This window comes from Echiichthys vipera (genome assembly GCF_963691815.1).
Source record: "Echiichthys vipera genome assembly, chromosome: 4".
Classification (NCBI taxonomy): Eukaryota; Metazoa; Chordata; class Actinopteri; order Perciformes; family Trachinidae; genus Echiichthys; species Echiichthys vipera.
In genome coordinates this window covers 32,719,246-32,729,552 of record NC_139829.1, presented here as the reverse complement: position 1 = coordinate 32,729,552, position 10,307 = coordinate 32,719,246, and positions in this window count along the sequence as shown.

The window sequence follows — 10,307 nt, the reverse complement described above, 5'->3', positions numbered from 1 at the left end:
CACGAAAGAGTTAGAAAACTCTTTGGAAGTTGTCATGAAAGCATAAATAACTATTTCAGTTCCACTTGATGGGCTTCCCGCTACATCTGCCTGACATTCACCACACTGAACCACACTGGTGTCCCATCCCAGATGTCCCTGCTGCTCACTCCCGAGTGGTAATTGCACCGCCAAATCATTACCATGCTCTCTCATCAACTGGCCACTGAACTCTTTGAAGCCAATGGTTCAAAAGTGAAATCAAATAAGAATGGTAAATGGACTTATACAGCGCATTTCTAGTCTTCTGACTACTCAAGGCCCTTTCACAGTGTTTGTCACATTCACCCGTTCACACTGACATTCACAGTGATGGCAGTGGACATCTAATCTAACCATTCACACCACATTAACACACTCATGCGCAGCACAGGGAGCAATTCCTGGTTCAGTGTACTTCCCAAGGACACTTCGACAAATTTAACTGACTTCTTTAAACACTTTGGGTTCTGGTTGTTCCCAGTCCATCACATAACATAGTATTTCCCAACAGACTCAAATAAATTGAACTTTAGCAATGTTATGTAATGTTTTGGAGGATGCTTTCTGCAGCAGGAGTTGGGTCTCTTGCACAGCTACATGGCAGCGTGAATGCAAAAGTTTATGTGAACCTCCTTCAGCAACATGCAACACCTCCACTGCAACTGTCTCCCAATCATCAAGACAATGTCCCCTGTCACACAAACAGGTGAAGCAGCGAGTCCAGATCTAAACCCCATAGAGGATCTCTGGAAAATCCTCTGCAACAAAGTGAAGTCTTAGAAACCCACTACAGTTACTGAACTGTGGAAGAGACTGAGTCAGAACGGACGCAGATCAAAGCAGAGCAGTGTGAGACACTAGTGATGTCCTGTGGGCGCAGATGTGCTGAAATCATTCAAAGCTGTGGCCTCTACACTTCCTGTTCATGTTTGAATCCTAGAGAAGAAAACACTGTTGAAATCTGCTCTTCTGACACAATGAACACTGTTAAATAAAGGTTTTTGTTAAAGTACCTTGGTTGTACAGCAGTGGTAAAGCCACAGTGAATATTCAATCAAATTCTGAACAATAGAAAAAGAATAAATCGAGTATTTATACTTTAGTTCTCCAGAAACAAATCTCCACGGTGGTTGGTAACTTTCTATATAAAGCATTTGCCGACGGCACCTTCAGCACAGTGTGAAACAGTAATGTCGCTCCGTCTCTGTCTCTGTCTGCTCCTGATGTCATCTGCAGGAACCTGGACCAGAATATTTGACTACTTGGATATTCGTTCGTGCGTTAGGTATTTCAGGTTTTCAGTAAACTGTATATTTAAACAGTTGAGATTAAATACAGTTTACACAATCCTAAAAAAAGAACGCCTTTAAATAAAGCCAAAGACACGTGTCGCAGCACAGTTCTTGCTTTCCTAGTGTGACAGTCTTTAAGGTGTTTTGCTGTCATTTACAGTCGCTTTTTTCCTCTCTATCTGTTCTCTCTACTCTTTTGTGTCCTCCCGCTGGGGGTGGGAGCTGCTGGAGAGCAGTCAGTAACGTGTTGCTCTGCTACCAATATTAGCTGCACTGTTTGAACAACGTTAGGCTTAAAAGACGTGCATTTAAGGTGAAATTCACCACACTGTTCGGAGAAATGGCTGCTAATTCGCCGCTAATTTCTTAAATCCACTGTGCGGCGTCAGAGTTGCATTGTAACTGAACAGTCGGATGTGTGTAGAGATCAGTGTGATTGTTCTGTAGCGGCCTGGTGTTGTTTTCAGGGTGTTTAATGAAGATAAACACGGTTTACAGCTGCACATTATTCCATTAGTCGTGGAGCTCGTCATGCTGGCCCGCCGGCTCCTTCTCCTGCTTGCTCACAACAGAACACGGAAATGTACTTCTCAAATAACTGTGATGAATAGGCAATACAGCCACAGCATCTTAAGTCATATTTGACCAGCGCTGCCTAGTTTCACAGTTTAACTGGATCTCGGAGCACTCATTGACCCTCAGAGACTCTGAATGGTTGTTTTCCTTCAGTGGAGACTAGCAGATGCCATCGGGAGCAGACCGAGAAGGCTCTGGGAGCAGACTCGAACAGAAGATGGAGGTAGAGACACTTTTTTCACAGATCTGTCTATCCCATTGAGCTCTCAGGATATAGTGACCGTTTCAGCAAATATAAATTACAGACTTAAGCTTTAAGATAGACTTGAAAAACAGTGAACCTGTCCTTTTTCTTTCCTCTGAAACGCCCCAATCTCTACTTTCTTATTCCCCACAGTCTTGTTTTGTCCCACCATGCCTCCTGTTTAGTACCAGCAACCTATAAGTTCACTGTAAATACAGTAAAATCAAAGTTGTACTATTACACGTGACGTGAATGATGTGGTTTTGCAGGGTTTTTTTTACTTCTGGAACAGGATACAGAGGGTCGGGTTCCCTGTTGACTCTTATTTGCCACAGGTGACAGGAGTGATAAAATATCTGTTACTGTTCTCCCGTGCTGTGGCCATGACTCTAAAAGTCTCCACCGTGCTTCCCAGTGCCAAGAGGCTCTGAAATGCTAATCTGCTACTTAACAGTTCTCACAGCCAATTGCGTTTTTTCTCCACTGATGGCGGTGAGTGGTTTATGAGTGGTTTATCGCCTCTGAAGCTGCCGTTACACCTCTTGTTCATGTAGATTTCCACCAGAGTGTATTGACATTAGGGAAGTTAATGCCTAAATTTCAAAACAGCCCAAATCCTCTAAATAGATTACACGGCATCAATCAGCACACACAGAAGAGAGTGAGGGCGTAAACACTGTATCAATGACTATTTGCCCCAGTGGTGATCTGACAGCTTCCACTGGAGGAGGCATGTTGAGATGCACTTTGCCACCACATTACATCTCATCCACAGCAGCAGACAGGGCTAATGAAATGGGATATGGAGAGTTCCCCTCAAACAGCCGCCCAGGCTCTGACAATCGCCATATGGGACCTTAAAAAAAAAAAAGCTGCATCTCAGAGAGTCCAGAGGGTCTGTCACTTCCCTTAAGTTTCATTTTCAATGTTGCAGAGGCAACCCATAACCAATTAGTCCGGCGGCCATCAGTTGGAATAGGAGCAGAGCTGCAGTCAGTGCTGGTCCTCAGATGGCTGACCTTGGGAGCAGCAAACCTTCCCTGCATGCATCTGGGTCTACAGAGGCAGAGCTTAAAGGCATTCTCCCTGCTGCACCTCCTGCCCCAAATTAGATAGGAGGCACTAGATAACACATAGCATGAAATGTAGATCGCTTCTGCCCCCCACTGGCAGGAAGACAGCATTCAACCCACTCGACTCCTCTTGGAGACCAATTGCAGCAAAATGTGATGATCAAATGTTGCACTGGTGTCAAGAGTCTGGGGATGGAGACACACGAAGGTCTGACTCACGGCAGCAAGGTGACAAGATATGACTAAATGGAGCAAACAAGCATTTTGTGTGAACTGAACTTTCCATTGCACAAGGACGAAACCAACTCCTTTCAAAGTCACTGAAAGAATCTGTAGAAGGTGGAAGAATGGACGCTTTTGAAACTGCTCTTGACTTTCAAAACTGGGCCACTCACGATCAGGAAATTGCACAAAGGACGCACATAGCCTCTTTAATTCACATCCTCTGTAATGAGCTTATGAATTATGAGTTTTCCGGGGGAAAGAATGGATTTGTATGCTAAAGGGGCAGCGGGAATGACAGCCGCTATAAATGTAAAGAACGACTGGAGCAGTTACAGTCGGCCGTTATGGAAATGCCGGGTCATTTCTTTTGCCTCTGATGTGAGGGGTTTTAAACGGCGCCGCGTTAACTGATTCCATTTGCCATGTGGACACACTGTAATTATAATCATAACAAAAATAATCAGGACATTCAATTCCATCATAGCAGGCCATAATTGTGTCTCACTTTGGCCACCATCCAATCAACTTGAAGGGAAATGCGAAGTGGGCCGTGCTTTGAGAGGTCCAAGTCAATCGTTACACTCCGCACCGTGAAATCACACAATATGCTAAAGTGCTGCGGAGGCTGAACCTACCAAACATAGTGTATTATTATATATCTAAAAACATAGGTTGTGGAGCTAGGCAGCTATTTCTAGACAAATAACCACGTCCAGTTGCTTTTGACTGAAATTGCTTTGAGGACGACGACGACGACCTGGACACATGAGAACATTCACAGGCTTGTTGTGGAGCTAGCATTCAATAAAGACTTGTATTAGTGATTGTTTTTACATTAAACACAACGTTACCTTTTTTTCCAAACTAGGATGCTGACTGAAATTAGTTTCAGCACAAACAAAAGCTCTTTCCCGGGCAGAATGAACCCTGGCAGATGCTACTCTTTGCTTCGTCTGCTCTCCATCACCACATAATGGAGGCTGGAAAGCAGTCAACACATCATAGAACGCCTTGTAATTGAACTCTTGCCAAGGGGTGCAGCATTTGTAATGCCAGTATCATTATTTGAACCCAAACTGTTAGCATTATCATCAAGACCTCATTATGATTAACACCGCTCCATATGTTTTAATCAGCCCTTCCAATCACTATCGCAGAGCCAACCCCCGGAGGTGTATCTAAGATAGATGCTTATGGAGGTGACATTAAAGAATAATAAAACTGTCAGGATATATGACGTGACAAGTGAAGGCTGAGTGGAACAAAGGAAGCCTGCAGACCTGAAAGCAGAGTGATACAGGTGAAATATTACCAAAACACTGCTGATCGACAGGAGTACTTGATGTTATATACAGATAATCCTCCCCTAATGCACGCAACATTATCATGCTGTCATGTTGATATTGATGTTGATGCAATAGCAATAGAAAGACGATTCAGTTTGATGCCTGATATGTGATGGTATGGGGCTGGTAAGTCCGTTATACGGCGTCCATTAGACCCACTGGACCTCAACTCCTGAAAACTGGTGTCTATGGAAATCTAACAATTCTGTTCTGATCCCAGTCGTTATCTGTTCTGGATTACACATATGTTTGCGTAAGTGAATGATCATTTCTAGTTTTTTCCATTGATCGACTATTAACCGAGAAATCCCGGGAAAGTCGCTAACAGCCGGACATGGCTTACAGCCGGACGTGGCTAACACTGGTTAGTACGGGCAGTGTGGTGAAGACATTAAAATGGCTTTTTTAACCACTAATACTGCTCAAAATAACACAAAAAAATCATCCCTCCCTGGTGAGGGTTCGCCTCCTCTGTCCATCACACATGGGGTTAGGATTGTTGCAGCACCACAGTAGACCGTAGAGCAGGTTCTGTTGGCTGCAGGAGAACAGGTTGGCCATTATGTACGGCTCTCGGACGAGTACGTTGGGGCTTTGTCTGTGAGGAATACTTGGTTCACCTGTTAGTTGAGCGGGGCCTAGTGTTGGATGATCTATATATGGCAGTTTCACCGGATCACTGTGTCCGGCGTCCCCCCTTATTCACGCTTTTGGGAGGTTAGTCAGTGAGTTTAAAATAGTTGGTCTGGGCTGTAAAGACACTAAACTGCTGCTTGTCTCTGCGGAGACAGGCGTTCATGTTTCTGAATGATGCTCAAAGATTGGAGAAAATTTATTTCAAAGAGAAATATGAGAGTGAGGGAGGCCGAACCCGGCACCCCGCCCTCTGATACGCTGAAGAATGTGCAGGAGAACAGCGAGGTGACGGACGAGAGCTCTGAAAACGTTGAAGGACAAGCTGAGAATGAAGGCAGTGAACAGAAAGGAGCAGTGATTGGCACAACTGAGGATGAAAAGCAAAGTGTAGTTGCTGGTTAATTGAACACTGTAAGTGCTGAAAATTAAGACGAGGAAATGTTTGAAGATGATTCTCTGACACAATGTTTTGACTTTGTGTCACAAGATGATCAGCAGCCCTACTTCCGTACAGGAGAGCAATCATTTACTCGATGAGACTTACGGCAGGCAGTCGTGTGAAATAACTGATTTCTTCCCTGATATAGACTCTGCTCTAAAGATAAGGAGGTTGGTTGACTATGAGCAGCTGAATAAGCAGAGGAGGTTCTGTCTGAAAAAGATACTGACCGAACTTGGGAAAGAAAAGAGGGGAAAGGTTCCTGGTAATGCGTAAAGGCACCTTAGCAAATGTGGTGGTAGGTGACGTAGAGCAGGGAAGGTTTCAAATAGTGCAAGCAACGATCAAAGACCTTTTGTATCTGCTTAAAACTCAGTCAAATAGAGCCATTTCTTACCTTACTTAACGATAAACTCAAACAGTTCAACAGTAGCTCGGTGGCAGCTCTGGCAGAGCTAGACTACACTGGAATTGTACCACAAACTCTCCGGCAGAGCCTCATCCACCATTACCCTCCCTTCGGTCCAGTGTGGTTGCAGGAAATGACCTCATAGAGGTTCGGAGGAGATTTCATCCAGCAGTCGGACAGTATACATGGGTGAAGGTCACAGGGGGCAGTGTGAGGGCAGCCAGACCGGATAGGATTTATGGTAACAAAACCTACAGTAACAGGTTAACTAAAGGCAACAATATCCCCTGTTGGTTTTCCAGATCACCATTTAGTTACATCAGTGACTGGTTCACTCGCAGATGTAACGGGTAAAGTGAGGACCCAACAGCAGCACACAATCAGGCAGGTTCAGTTGGTAATGAACTTGAAAGAGGAACAGGTGAAAGGAGAGTCAAAGGCAGGCAGGAGGTCGAGGAGCCGTTGCAGGACTCACCAAACACCTCAGGAGAGAGGCAGACGGAAACCAGGAAGGACTGGATGAAGGTCGTGGTCAGGCACAGAAGGTTGAGGTTATATCCAGGAAGATGAGAGGACAGGATGGTCAGGGGCGGGCGGGCAGGCAGGGTAGAAACCGGGTAGGCAGTCCGGAAATCACAGGAGACGCTTGCATGAGAGCTGAGAACAAGCTGGTGAGGAGAGTCTATGTACTGAGTTAATTGGTGAGTAGAGGCAGCTGAGTGCAACAGGTGAGGAGAGTTGAGGTAATGAGGGGGGAGTGGCAGGCAGACAGGTGCCAGGCATAACAGCACGCCTCTTGGTGACACGATGTTTAGTGTCCTTTATTTTCGACCAAAATCTCTTTATTGACACGGTACATTGAGGCTGGTGGGGATCCCGAGGCTTTGAGGGTCATACACGTCTTGTTAGGTTGTTCCCATGAATTTTTTTTGTACATTTAACAACGAACGGGGCAGCGTGCACGTACACACTGGACTTTAAGCGAGGGGAGCGGGTTTCAATTCCAGTGCATAGTGAACAAAACAGCCTCTTTTCAGATTCAGTGTTTTTCATGCCTTACCTTAACCGTCACCTTTTGTTGTCTTAAATCAGTCACGTACCGTTGCTTTTTTGTGCGTTGTTGCACTTCCGGGTTGGCGATTTTCCGTGGCGGACCGTCGGCTCGTTACAGCTTACTTTCTAATCCTACCCAAGTGTTTTGCATGCCTTACCCTTACGTCACGTAATGTTGTTTTTTGACTTCCAGTCCGTCCAAGAAGTGTAAGCCTGTTGTTTTTTTGTAGGAATTTCTACAAATTTCTGTGCATAACTTTACGTAGGATTTAATACGAACGTGTTCATGATACACTGTCAGCCTCACCCTGTCAATCAAGCTAACACCACACCTGCTCCTTAGAAGACATTCAATTCAATTCCATTCAATTTTATTTACAGTGCCAAATCATGACAAAAGTTATCTCAGGACACTTTACAGAGTAGGTAAAGACCACACTCTATGACTTACTTATGATTTACACAGACCCAACAATTCCCCCGTAGAGTACGGTGGAGACGAAAACCTTCACTATAACAGGCAGGAACGTCAGACAGACCCAGCTCTGTGGAGGACGGACATCTGTCTGCACCGGAGAGAGGAAGAGAAGGAGAGAGAGAGAGAGAAAAGATGGACAGATGGACAGAGAGAGACAAAGACAAACACAAAGACAGAGACAGACACACTTCCAGTAACTATAATAATATCTATAGTAATGTGAATATGACTTATTAATACAGCAGAACAGCAGAAACAAGCACAGCTAAGGTGATAGAATATAATAGCAGCAGGAAGCGTCATGCAGGACCACGGCAGCAGGCACCACCACCATCAGCAGAGACCTGAGAGACGACAAAGCACAAACAACTCTGGGGAAGAAGCTGAATTAGTAACATGCATTATGCAATGCAACATACATTGACTGAACCATAACAGTAGCATGTTGTATGTAGCACCGTGGTTCTGTAGAAATGTCATTTTGTTGCACTTTGTACTGTATAAGGCCGTAATGACAATAAAACGTCTTGGATCTGAAATCTAATACGGCCCCTCTTCCAGGTACCTGTCAGGAGCCCCTCTTCTCCATTGGCTGCCAGTGCAGTTAAGAATTGATTTTAAGGTTAAAAACTCTAACTGAATAAACAAAACTGCATCATATCCATCATGTTAGAAGCCAATGTCACTCTTATCCATTGAACCCTGGCTTGTCAATGTGAATCCATTTTAAGTTACACTTGTTTAGAAAAGCTTTACTTGGTATCTCTTATTCAGTTGTATCCCTGCGGTTTATTTCGCTGAGTTGACATATTTACTATGCTGAAATTACAGTAAAACGTGCTAAAGACCATGTCAGCGTTGTGTGGCACTCTAAGGGCGCACTCACACTGTGCCTCCGTCCCGTGCCCCGGGCTTTAGGGTCCTTGTCCCCCCCTCCAGGCCCATTTGTACTCACACTACCTGGGCCTCGGAGAATGCTTCTTGCTGTCCATACGTCATCACGCCGTAACACGTCACACGCATTGATGACGTCATGGCGATGCGTCGCTTTGTTTCCAAATCTTTCCGTAGACCTCAGAGTTTTTGAGCGTCTTGTCGACTGTTTTTGAATCTTTTCATCGACCAAATCTGCAGTAAACACTCCACCTCCGCATCACACCAACGTGAACCTTTCACCGCCATTGTTTTAAATGTCCGCGCATGGTCCCTCCTTCTTTTTTCTATGTCCCAACAGGCGCACAGGAAATGACCTCAGAACCGCCGTAGGCCTCGTGCTCGTACATGTGAGCACGCTCGTACTGTACACGTGCGCACGCTTGTACTGTACACGTGCGCACGCTCGTGCTCGTACATGTGCAAACGCACTCTACAAAAGCCCACCTCTCTCAAACGGGCCGTGGACGGCCAGCTGGCCGCAGTTATGCGCGGAGCAGTTGCACTCACACTGGTCAAACGCACTAGGCTTTAGCTGAAAAACCTGTTTTAGCCCGGTGTGGGAGGACAGTGTGAGTGCGCCCTAAGTACATTCGGGGGTATAATCAGCCGTAGTTCCTAAATTAGACTTCCGTAGAGGTTCGAATTCAGTGTCTCTCTACATTACAAAGATGTATGATATGATAAAAGGTTGTTTTGTATGTTTCAGAGAAGCCTCTTAAAGATGGCATGAACGAGGCAGTAAAGAGTCAATAAAGTCAGCGTTAGTAAATTTCATCTGTTGATCAAACAAAGGTGTAATTTTGGTGAAAGATACCAGCCTCTGATCAATAGAGTGCCTATTCTCTCAGTCATAACGAGAGCAGACAGCCCAAACAAAGAAGATCAGGGGCGGAGTAAAGTAGAAGGAAGTCTGCGTCCTTTGAAGGAGCCGACTCCAAACTCAAGTGTATGCAGGAGAAAAAGAAAGGAGAGTGAGGAAGAGGTCATAGGGGTTAATGCCAAAGGAGGCCCTGTTGACTATTGCAATTGACCATTTTTGAGCCATAAAAATTGCAGTTGTAAGTTGTAAGTACTCACAGTTTAGCGTTTCAGAATGGACCCTACATATTTTTTGGGCAGTTTTCCAAGCCTTGATTATATAGGACAGACAGGAAATGAGGTGAGGGGGGGGGGGGGTGCAGCCAAGGGCCGCAGGTCGGAGACGAACTCGCTGCCTCGTGAACCTTCAGCCTCTTTACATGGGGCGGATGCTGTAACCCAGGGGTGTCAAACAATTCACAGTGGGCCAAATTTAAAAACTAGGACAAAGTTGCGGGCCAAACTCAATATATTGTTTCTTCTGTTTGATTCTTTGGTTACAGCCACGGTGGCTCTGCAGACGAGACCAACAGCTCTTTACCTTCAGACACAGACCATCTGCCTCCCACCGCTGCTGAAAGATCCTGTCCTCCATCTTTCTTTGGGTCGTTTTTGGGGAGGGGTGGATTCAGTGTGTCTGCAGAGACTGGTAGCATGGATGCTCTTGCTTGTTAACAGAAAGGTAGACGTGGATGTGCTTTATACTCGCGGGCCAGCTCTC